This window comes from Narcine bancroftii, chromosome 7, assembly GCF_036971445.1.
Source record: "Narcine bancroftii isolate sNarBan1 chromosome 7, sNarBan1.hap1, whole genome shotgun sequence".
Lineage (NCBI taxonomy): Eukaryota > Metazoa > Chordata > Chondrichthyes > Torpediniformes > Narcinidae > Narcine > Narcine bancroftii.
Window position 1 is genome coordinate 179,247,853 of NC_091475.1, and position 12,410 is coordinate 179,260,262.

Sequence of the window (12,410 nt, forward strand, 5' to 3'; positions counted from 1 at the left end):
AATAAGGAAAAGTGTTTTTTTTTGCATTCTTCAAGGTGTAAATATAATCCAATTGTTAAATGTTGATGCGCCTTCTATAAAGTTATAGCCATTAATTTAAGAAAAAAAAACAACTTTCTAGTGAAACCTTTCAGCAAAGCAATGTTGTGTCATGCCCTCGTTCTTTAAAGATGGTCTCAGTTGCAAAATAAATATCAATTGCATTATAAACTATTACAATGAAATTAGATTCTGATAACGGTAGGAGACGCTGTTGTTTGCGGTTTACATTGAGCGATTTGTTGGTCGGTGGGATTTGGCGCGGATTGGGAGGCTACAATTTCTCCAGGCTTGGTGACTGCAGCGAGAACGCCAGTCCGCTCTGGAGTCTGGTTCGGTCTTTCCCCAAAGGTGCACGGAGCGCAGGCCAAGCGGTTGCTGTGATTTGCGTGTGACAACTCTGCACCAAAGCACAAGTACAAGCCCAGTATTCACACTGATCTCAGCTCGTCTTTTGGAAAGAAGGTATCCTCACATAAGACTCGGGATTGCAAGTCTGAACGCAGGTTTGCTGAAATCGGATCAAAGATCGCAGTTGCTCAGTAGGGCAACATCTGCAGAAACGCCACAGCTGCCGGCTTTGTGGACAGATGTGCGAGGTTCAACAATAACTATCCTTCCCTCTCATTTATGGCAACGTTTGCTCTCAGTGTATTTTGTCTTATTAGGTGAAATACGTTTGATCTTTATATCTTGGGTTTCCTAGTGGGATCGACATTTTTAAAATCGCGGTTGAATCTCCCCAAATATTTGGATTCAGAGGCTCAAACAAAAGCATAACGAACCTTAAAATCCATCAGAAAGTAGAATGTTGTACCTCTCAATGTGTATATTTAGCTTGCGAATAAGTTCCACTGGATAACTTTATGAAGTAGTAACCTATTAATTCCCACCCAAATGATGTCTTTTCCTTTGTTGCAGGAGAATAACAATTGTTTTGCGATCTGAAGCTATCCTTCACCAATTAAAAGCCCTTATTCGTGGTAGGTGGGGTTTTTTTGGTTATATAAAATTATATGTATATTAATTGCATTTTTAGAATCCAGTAAAGTGTAATATTTGTAAGTGTTTGAGATATGCTTGGACTAATTTAATTAATGCTTCCACCAACTTGTGCTCGGGTTGGTATAGCTTTCACTTTCAGAATAGCACACCTTTCATTCGGTTGACAGTAAGTTATGAGCTATTTGGTGTAAACTCAAACTTGAGACATCATGAACTGTTTATTTAATCCATTCATTCTGCTCTATGCCAGGGAAAATATCTCATGTGAGTTATTTTGTCAGGATGGTTATGTAGCTGTTTCAATAGTACTATGGTGTGAATAACAGCAGTTAATGTAAATGTTTGAAGATGTCAATTATAGTAAAGTTAATTATTATTATTATGTATTTGCTGTAAATTTATGAGATAGTGAATTAGAGTTCTTAAATTAGATTAAGAAGCCAGCCAATATCTATTTTATCTATTTCAGGAAATGGATCTCATTACTGGTATTTGCCGTATACTTTTTCAGCTTCTTGATTGCTTCAGTTATATAGTCTCTTCGAGATCTCATGAATTTTTCTATAAATGTGCTTAAATCATGTACAGAAACTCTGTTCACAGATAATTTTTGTGAACAAGGGGACATGCACACTAAAAGTGACTTATTTTATCTTTGGATGTCTAAGAGAGAAGCTAGTTGAGTGCCTTCAGATTCCCATACTTCACAGTTTTCAGACTGATTTTAAACTCAGGGATGTATGGTGGTTCAAATGTGGAAGCTTAATGGTCGATGCAATTTGGGGATGGTGTAGCTTGTGCTTAAATCTTTATCCATGGATGTAGCATAAGATCAGATGATGTGCAATAAACACTTTAGCAACTTGGTACAGAGGGGCATTGGTAAGAGCAGATGCCTCATTCTCTCTGGCCAAACTCTATGAAAAAGCTTGTTGTTGGTTTAAAATATATATATTATGCCATCTGACACCATCATTTGCTGTAAAAAAATAATCCCACCCAAAAGCTCTTTTCTACCCTATCTACCTGTGACACCATTTTCAAGGAATTATATATCAATTCAGAACCAGAATTTATTGTCATGAACATGTCATGAAATTCATTGTTTTTCAGTAGCATATCACAGTGCAAAATTGCTATAAAATACATTAAATAAATAAATAAATAGATGAGCAAAAGAAGAAAAAGTGAGGTAGTGTCTGTGATTTATTGTCCATTCAGAAATCTGAGGCAGAGGGGAAGATGCTGTTCCTGTTTTTTTGGGAGTTTGTCTTCAGGCTCCTTTATCTGCTTCCTGATGGTGGTGAAAGTCCTTGATAGAGGATGCTTCTTGAGATACTGTGCTTAATGGAGTAAAGGCTGGTGCCATGATAGCACTGGCTGTATTCATAATGCCCTGTAGTCTTTTCCTGTCCTGTGTATTACCTCCTCCATACCAGACAGAATGCTCTCCACGGAACACCTGTAGAAATTTGCAACAGTCTTTGGTGACATACCAAATAGCCTCAAACTCTTCACCAAGTATAGCCACTGGCAAGCCTTCTTTTTTTTTGGAATATTTTATTTATAAATTTTTCAAACTCAAACAGTGTCAACAATCCATAATAATAGAAACACACTACTTTTTCAAATTATATATAACCTTCACCTTCTAGTGCAATTTTTCCCCCCTCCCTTATACCAATTAATATATCCAGAGACAAATTTAAATAGACAGTTACCCTGAAAAGAGTCCTTGTCCCCTATTCCTGTAACATTTTGCAGCATCCCTTTACCTTCCAGACATATTAGGGACACAGGACCAAAAAATTTAAAAAAAATTACAAATGAAAAAGTCTTATGAAAAAGTAAGAACAAACTCAACGAAAAGACAGAAATCGTAGGATTTGTCGGGACTCCATTGCCAGCCTCCAGGTCTTTAAATTTTCGTGACTCAACCTAATTAAGATGGATGGATGGATTCCTTCCCCACTCCAAGGATGGGTAGATGGGAATGGTGTAGCACGGCTGAGAGCACTCAAGACCAGAGAGAGTAAAACACGCTTTTATTCAGTAAGAATAGCACACATAGTCTTTGGATTGAACTAGGGTTTTGGCGGGGATCCAGGGTTTATATCAGGATATGTGGGAGTGGTGTCGAGGGAGGAGGCAGTCCTTAGAACATCACAGCAGTAGTGAATTTCCAGTTCACTACATTCACCCCTTCTTTCAGAATGAAGCCTGCGGGTGAAACAGAGAACATAGAATAGTCAAAAAAAATTACAAATTAATCCTGTCAGGAGGTTTGGAGATGTGGGCAGATCATCATAGTGTAGGCGGACACTGGACTTCCTGATCCTCCTGTGGTTCTGGTGTGACAGAATATATAGATATGTTTTTGGGAGATAAATTGGGAAAGGTTTGTTCGAGTAGGTCACATACAAACATTTTAAAACAGATCTTATTTAAAATAATGGAGCTCTGCCCCATGTTAGACATGTCGGGGCCAAGTCTTTGCAAGAGTTTTGGAGAGTGCCCAAGAGACTTCACTAATGGATTGTTGTTTACAAAAAGGCAGCAGATGAAAGATCTTGTTAGAGCCGCTTTCTGTCTGGAGATGTTCTAAGAGGTCATGTGATTTTGCAAGCAGAGAGAGTCAAAAAGGCTTTCCCTCAGAGAGAGAGAGAGAGAGAGAGAGAGAGAGAGATCACTTCAACAGTGTTACAGCCAGCAACAGCAGCTGGGACTGAAAAAGGACAAGCTGGCAAACTTGTAGAAAGCCCCCTTTGGAAGATGGCCTGGTCAAAGACCTTGTGGTTCATGCAAGAGGAGAGAACTGGCTGTCTAATGTTTCACTTGGAATAAGAGAAACAAAAAGAAACTCTGTGATGATCTGAAAGAAAGAGGTTATCATCTGGAGAACCCTGAAGGGGCAAGTTTCGTCAGCAAGAAACTGAAGTGGCTGATGGAAGTACATCAGTTGTGGATGTCCTGTAACAACAAATTTCTCTCTGAAAACCAACAAGAACCTTCCTGAGCAGTAACCATTTATCTTTCAAGCACCCAAGCCTGGTGAACTTTATATATGTTAAATTCTGTGCACAGTATAAGAATTGGCTGCAACCAGTGAACTTGGAGGAATGAAAAGTGAGATTGGACCGTGAAACAAATAACTTTTCTGAACTTATACACACACACACACACACACACACACACACACACACACATTTCATATATGTGCGCTTAGAATTAGAAGGGGGTTGTTACGTTAAGTAAGTCAACAGTGATAAGTTAAAGTTTGATTCTATTTTCCATGTTTAAAGATAATTAAAAGCAACTTTTGTTGAAGTAACCATTTGTCTTGGTGAATATCTATTGCTGCTGGGTTTTGGGGTCCTCTGGTCTCGTAACAATCTGTTCTTTATTTGTTCACAAATAGTTTTTTTTGCACTACCATTAAGTGGTAATTCTGTCTCATCCGTAGATAAAAAGAATCTCAGGGTTGTATGTGATGTCATGTATGTATTTTGACAATAAATCTGAAATTTGGGAGCCCCTGTAAAGATGTCTTATTCCCAAATCTTACAAAAACAAAATAAGCAGCAATGACCTCTACTCCCTGAATTCCTTAAACCAACTTAACGACTTTTCTCTGGAAAACTCCTGCCCAAAACTGATCCCAATGGCATGCACTACTGGCACAACTTGCTAAAAGGCTTCTGGAATGAAGTGACCACTGTTCATCTGAACAGTGTAAATGTAAAGCTTCAATAGCAAGTATGTGTGCCGCTATATCTACTATTGTTGGCATTAAGGAATGCTCTCAATAGTTTTATTCAAGGCTTTAGGATCTAAAATTGTGCACATTTTTTTATGGAGAGGGTCAAATTTACAATCTAAATCACTTCTGAGGGACACTAACTAGAAACATGTTTTGTTTTAAAAATACATAAGTAAATGTTGATATTTTTAGATATGTAGAAAGACATATGCCATACTTTTTGCTTCACTTGATACATCCTCTGCACCACTGATGTTCTGCTCCTTTGCTGTTTCCATTAAATGCAGCCTGATATCGGCCCACCAGTATTGTATCTATTTTATAATTACCTCTGCCCTACTATACTGTATCACCGTGTTATACAGTGGCAGATACATGCCATCAGTACTGTGCCCCTGTTTTGTTCTGCAACAAACTGAGACCCACCAAAGACCAACAGGTACATTACAATACAGCTGACTCGAGTATTGGACGTTGACCCAAATATTAAAATACAGAGTGGCTACTAGACCTCTGTTACTGCCATTAAACTGATCAAAACAGTTAGTCTTGTCATTGGAAGTAGAATATTTAATTTGGCTACAGCTAAATATGGGATGCTAGCAAATGGTGTTTCATTAATTGCATTATTTTTGATAAATTATTGTTCAATCATGTCTTTTTGCCCTGACTTAAAAGCAAACTATGTGTAAACTTACAATCAAACATATTTATAATTGCATGCTGAATCAATCAATCAATAATGCCTGTTTTCTAGTAGGAAGGAAGGCTGCTCAGTAACTTGTAATCACAGATTTAAATTGATCCATCTTTCTAAGTTTAAAACATTTGATTATTTACATGTATAAAGGAAATGGAATTGCATTGCATTATGTTCACATTTCTATTTGGAATCTCAGCTAGTTGCCTGCCTAGAGTGGCAATGAAATAATCATTCATTCAATCCATATGCACTAACTTTATTAGCAACAAAACCGGGTCCTCATCAATTTTTCCGGCTGTCTGCTTATGTGCAAATGATTCTTTTCCATGGCAATTTAGGCACAGGATCTGTTATGCGCAGGTCACAAATTTTATAAGCAGTGCTTATTTGGACTCTTTGGTTCTGTCATTCTACTGCACATGCTGTCCCTTTAGCCTTAGTTTGAAGCTTTCATCTCTCACCATTGAAAATATCCTGCTTTTACACACTGCACTCACATTTTATCCTGTTGATTCACCGAAGACAACGTTGAAACTCCACACTTTCTGCTGCATGACAAATCAAGTAGTTTGGCAAAAGTCACGTTAGTTTTAGTAAACAATTTTGGTGTAATTCAAAGCTGTAGTCCCCCAAATCTCTGAGTAATTGCATGAAGTTCATAACTTTTATGGTTTTTGTAACACAATCTATTGTACATGATTTATCAACATCTTGTGTTCTATGTTAGCAGGACCAGAAATAAAATAGCCTCCATCTTGCATTTAAATCCTTCCTTGGCCAGTAAATCCAAGTAGAATAAACCTTAGGTCCTCTATTACTATCACATTATTGCTGCCAAGGCTTGTGCTTTCTTCTGCAGTGCTACATCACCTAGGCATTATTCTGTCAATATGAATATCCTCTAGTGTTTTGCAACATTTCCATCATATATTGCAAGAGCCTCTGTTCTGATAGAACACTTCCTGAGGTGATAATGTATGCAATTAAGTTTTTGAGTAACTTTTAAACAACATGGCATACTATAGGATGATAATCACAAGATGAGTCTTACTTCAAACAATTAACTCCACACTTTTGTCAACATATTGATTTGTCTTTAATAATAAACATGTGTTACAAAGAGAATTTGATTTCTATTTAAAATAAAGTAACTTCATTAAAGTCTTGGAGAACGGTATTTTAAAGACTGCTGTAAAACACAATGCTGGAGAAACTCAGCATGTCAGTGCACTTTATATAACTGATGTTTCTGGCTTGAGCCCTTCATCAAGGTATGTATCTTTATCTTTGCTAAATAAAGTACACTGTGTGACCTGTCGGTGTCGGGAGACTTTCGTGTTTTACTTCCTTTTACAGGCTGCATCCCTTTTTCAGCTTTCATAGGGTTTCATGCAAAAACTCTGGAATGCTGTAAATAAAACGTACTCTGTAATAGTATTTAGTTAGTGAAGACATAAATCTTAGTGAAGACAAGGAAGATATTTGAGTATTGAACCTTTAAATAACATGTTTTCAGAGGAGGTTGGGTTGATGAAACCTGGGGGTTTTTTCTGAATACAAAACACTTTTTTTGTGAGGGAGAAAATCTCAATACTGTGGCAGAGTATTTGGAGGTGGTTTGGGAGGAATTGTTAGAGCAGTTTGCACACACACATTTTAAAACACAGAATATTTGCAGGACTTTGGCAGAATGCTTTTTGCAGGAGGCAACAAAGTATTGACGGCAGCTTGCCTGGGAGAGCATGTGATCTTTGCAGGCATAAGAGAACTGTTTTCCTCTCAGAGAGGGAGGGTGTGAAACAGAGAGAGAAGAGATAGAAATCAGTTCAAGAAGGACAAGCTGACAAACTTTGGAAGGCTGCCTGGTCAAAGGAGAAGAATGGTGGTGTGAAAGGCGACCTGAAAGAAAGAGGATCATCTGGAGAACCCTGAAGGTGGCAAGTTTCGTCAGCAAGACTGATTGAGAAAGAATCAGTTGTGAATGTCTTGGAAAAGGAATCTCTCTGAAAACCAGCAAGAATCCTCCTTAGTGGTAACCATTTACCCGTTAAGCACCAAAGACTGGTGAACTTTGTTAATGCTAACTTCTGTGCACAGTACAAGAATTGCCTGCAACCAGTGAGATTGGACTGTGATCCAAAGAACTTTTCTAATCCTAAATATACATTACCTGCGCTTAGAGTTAGAGGGGGGATTAAGTAGGTTAAGTAATAAGTTAGAGTTTAATTCTGTTTTCTTGTTCAATTATAATTAAAAACTACTTTTGTTTAAGTACCCCTGTGTTGTGGTGCATATTTATTGCTGCTGGTTTTTGGGGTCCTCTGGGCTCCGTAACAATACAGATAAGTTTTATGTTTGGTATTATTGTTGGCATCACTTGAGGGACTTTTGTACCAAAAAAAAGTATAGGGAGGTAAAAATAATCCTGTTGAAAAATGAGGAGATAAATTTCTTGAAAAGCACTATATGTTCGGAGATATGCACAAAATTATGAAGAATACCCACTGCAGGTTGATCTGATTTTTTTTTCTAGAGCACAGAAGTTTTTTGTAGTTGTTTAAGTTGCTTTCTAGACCTATGCATCGTTTGTAAATGACAACAGTGTTAATTATTTAGTGTGGATATTTTGTTATTGACTGCTTTTACTCATTTACTGCTATGACAATTATATGAATTTTGTTGACTATTATTTGTTCAAGGAAGTCTGAATCATAAATGTAAATTATTTCAACTCCTATTAAGTAGAATATGGTATTTCAGATATGAATTTTACATTTGGTTAGCCTTAAGTATAAGAGTAAAGATCTGTGCAAAGCACTTTTTGGTTAACAGGCTGGCAAAGAGGATAATGTTTCATGACTACTATTTGTAGGAATGGGGAGTAAAACATGCTTGAAGCCTTTGCTCACAACTTACAGTTTGACTGTGTGGATGAAAGAATGATTAAAAATTATTATTTTTATTTGAATTGGGCAAAGGTTTGTCTTTTGACTTGATTTAAAACTTCACTAATGAATATACTTTGTAGCTGTCATTTAGAACCATGATCAGAGTGCTGAGGACTAAAAGGAAGATTACCCTTTAATTGATGAACTGGCATGTGCAAGAACACAATTTTACAGATTAGTTTAAAAATATTTGTTAATTTGTGACATATTGTTTTCATTGATGCAGTCTTTTAATTTTGCACTGTCTACCCTGCTTACTTCCTGTTAGCATGTTGTCAGCCCTTTGTATATTGTTTTCATTTATAAATCCATGCCTATTGTTTATATGCTTTTAGAATGCAAACTGTCCATGTGAACTGTTTATGTTATAATTGCACTCCAACAGTGATAATAACATAGCAATTTGCTTTCAACACCCATTTCCCTGATAAGTTCTGCTGTGCTATATTAGCCAGGTTCTTAATTTCCCAAAGGCATCGTTCTGTAATTTAACCATAGATAATTTAAAATTAGTATCAAAGTAAGGAATGAAGTTACACTGAAATACTTATAGATTTATTGCCTGTTATGCAGACTCTCTTTATAATTTTGCCCATCAGTAGTACATTTTGACAGTTTGTGGCCACTGAAATCTCAGTGGACACGATGAAATAACCACACAAGGCGTTTCTAGAATGAATCAAATGGATTTATTCTTCATCACCTGCACAACTTTTTAAAAGCCAGAATCACACACTTGACAGGCACTGATGTCATCATGCACTGATATCACATAGCCAGTTCGATGCCTCCTAGGAGTTGTTGTGCTGCCATAGCGCTGCTACACGCCTCCTCCTCCAGAATCGGCAGAAAGGTTTGTCCAAGTTTTAGGTTGTTGACCTCCGTGACTGTCTTTTAGCTGCTGCAGTCAGGAAGATTTGTCCACATGAGCTGATTTAAGCCTGTCAATATGAAAGACTGTGGCTTCCCTCCAACGTCCAAAATATAGGTTGACCTAGTTTGTCTGAGTATCCTATAAGGTCCTTTGTAGGGCATCTGTAAAGGTTGACTAAGTATTCCCCTTCAGACGAAGACATATTCATAGTTTTTGAGGTCTTCAGCCACAGAAGAGTGTTCTCCATGTGACAATGGTGGTATAGGGATCAATTTTCCTACGGTCTCCCTTAGCCTGCTCAACAGTTCCTTAGGATCATCGCTGGACTTGGAATGGTAGGGGACAAACTTCCCTGGGACCATCAATGGTGCGCTGTATACGAGGTCTGTAGATGAATCTTGGAGGTCCTCCTTTGGAGTTGTTCTAATGCCTAGTAATACCCAGGGCAGCTCATCAGCCCAGTTCAGGCCATCTAACCGAGCCATCAAGGTTGACGAGATGTTAATGAAATCTTTCCACCATTCCCTTGGCCTGGAGATAATAGGCATTTGTATGATGAATTGTTGTACCGAGCAAGCAAGACAAGGCCGTCCACAGTGAGAAAGCAAATTGTGGTCTTCTATTCAAAGTAACATGCGCTAGTACACCAAAACAAGACACCCAGGAACTGAGGAACACCCAAGCACAAGTGTCTGCAGTAGCATCTACCATAGGCACGATCTCGAGCCACTGCATAAACCTGTCTCTTACTGTAAAAAGATAACAGTATCCTCTTGAAACAGGAAGTGGACCAATGATGTCCACATGGACATGAGCAAAATGCCGAGTATTGCCGGGAAGGACTGAAGTGGTGCCTTAATATGCCACTGAACTTTTGCTTTTTGACAGGCAATGCTGGACCTCGCCATTTGTGTTACGCCTTTTTTTAAGACTCTGCCACACAAACCTGTCGGAAACCATATGAACAGCCGATCTAATTGATGGATGTGAGAGACCATGCACAGAGTCGAATACTCAATGTTTCCATTATGCCAGAACTACTGAGCGTAGGTGTCAGTTGATATATCACAGAAGAGTAGTTTGCCATTAACTCCAAACTGGACATCTTCCAATTGCAGGTTTGTGATTGCAGTCCAATAATCATTTGTCACATGGTCATGTTCTTGGGTCACGGCCAAAGCTGTGTAGTCAATACCTTGATCTACAGACAGAACCTCAAGTTGAGCAGAGCGGGAAAGTGCATCAGCTACTACATTGTCTTTTCCAGAATTATGTAGTATTCTTGTGGAGAATTCTGAAATGAATGATAATTGCCATTGTTGTCAAGCTGACCAGGGCTGTGTGACCTTGGAAAATGCAAATATTAAGGGCTTGTGGTCAGTCTACATAATAAAATCTCTGACCTCCAAAAAATAATGGAAGTGTCAAATAGACAAGTAAATGGCCAAAAGCTCCTTATCAAAAGCAAAGTACTTCTTCTCTGCTTCATGAAGATAATGGCTGAAAATACTAACGGTTTCCATTTCCCGTTGATATACTGATGAAGTGTACTTCCTTCAGCCATACTGGAAGTGTCTGTAGAAAGGGCGGAGGCTGCATTTAAAACTGGGTAGCTGAGCACAGTGGGCATGAGTCAGCAAATCTTTCATCTTCAAGAAGGTATTGTTTCCTTCTTCAATCCAATGGATGGTTCTGGCATTTCCAGAGAGTAAATCAAAAAGAGGCTCCTGGAAGAAACCGATGATAAAAACTTGCCATTCTCAAGAATTTTTGCAGGATTTTAACCATTACCAAGAGTACTTGGTAATGGCCTCAAGTTTGGATGGCAGCAGAGTCACACCTTCCTGAGTAATCCTATGTCCCATGAAATCAATAATGTTTTGTCCAAAAATGCATTTATCTGGATTGATGGTTAGTCCAAACTTTTGAAGATGAATAAAAAGTATATGAAGTGATGATGTGGGGTTAGACTGATAACCCCTGCTCTCTTTGAAAAAGTTGAGAAAAAGTGACAAAAAGGTTATAAAGTTACAGAAAATATTTGAAAGAATTGTCTGAAGATACATCAAAAATGCCACCAAAGAAGGATAAATGACTTACTATTGTACAAGAAACCAAGCAAGAAAAAGAACAAGAAAAGGAAAAGAGGCCTACCTTAAGAAAGGATCCTGGAGGTGTCTGCAAAGTAATATCCAAAGGAGAGAGGCCAGAAGCCAGGAGACCTTGGACACTTCTGCACAAGGTCTCCCCCATCAATGGTCGCCGACATCAGGTGAAGAAATTACTCTGTGCATGTGTGACTCCTCACACATATGCAGAGCACAAAAAAGGAGGAACTTTTAAAAAAGAGTCCATTCAACCACTGCTCCAGTGATCAAGAAGAAGATCTGGAAAAGCAAAGGAAAGAACAAGAACAACCTATAATCAAGAAAAAAGTAGAAAAAGATGCAGAAGCTTTATCTTCTGGTGAATTAAAACAAATGTTAGATTTTTTCGACAATCCATGGAAGTGTTAACTGATGAAGTAAGGAAGAATGGTGATAAGATGGAAAGATTAATTCAACAGGTGGACACTAGATTTGAAATAGTGGATGGAAAAATTAAAAGGAATGAATTCGAGATTCAAAATCTGAAAGACCAAGTGAAGAAAGTACAAGCAGAAATAGCTGCAAAGCATAATCAGTTAATGCAAAAAATAGACATTTTGGAAAATTTCAGTAGACAGAATAATATCAAGATTGTTGGACTTAAAGAAGGGGATGAGGGTCAAGACTTGAAAAAATTTCTGCAACAGTGAATACCAGAATCTTTGGGTCAGGCTGCATTTTAGGGTGATTTGGAGATAGAACGAGGCCTTAGGGCATTGAGACCTAAACCTCAGCTTGACCAAAGGTCCCATCCAATACTTGTCAGATTCCTTCGCTATGAAGTAAGAGAGAAGATATTGGAGCTGGCAGCAAAACAAGCTAAAGAAAGACAATCACCTTTGATTTATAATGGAAATAAGATATTTTTTTATCCAGATACATTTTGATTTGTTGAAAAAGAAAAAGGAGTTTAATCCGGTTAAGGGAAAAGCTG

At 38.0% G+C, this 12,410-nt stretch overlaps 1 protein-coding gene across 2 annotated transcripts in view; it reads left to right on the forward strand.

The window, feature by feature from the left end:
- The first annotated feature begins 384 nt into the window (after positions 1-384).
- LOC138739455 (microtubule-associated tumor suppressor candidate 2-like) overlaps positions 385-12,410 on the forward strand; it is a 382,132-nt gene continuing 370,106 nt past the window's right edge. For both annotated transcript variants that reach the window (XM_069891535.1, XM_069891537.1), the window contains exons 1-2: positions 385-504; positions 961-1,022. The gene's annotated coding sequence lies outside the window, so the exon portion shown is untranslated. The remainder of the gene's footprint in view (positions 505-960; positions 1,023-12,410) is intronic.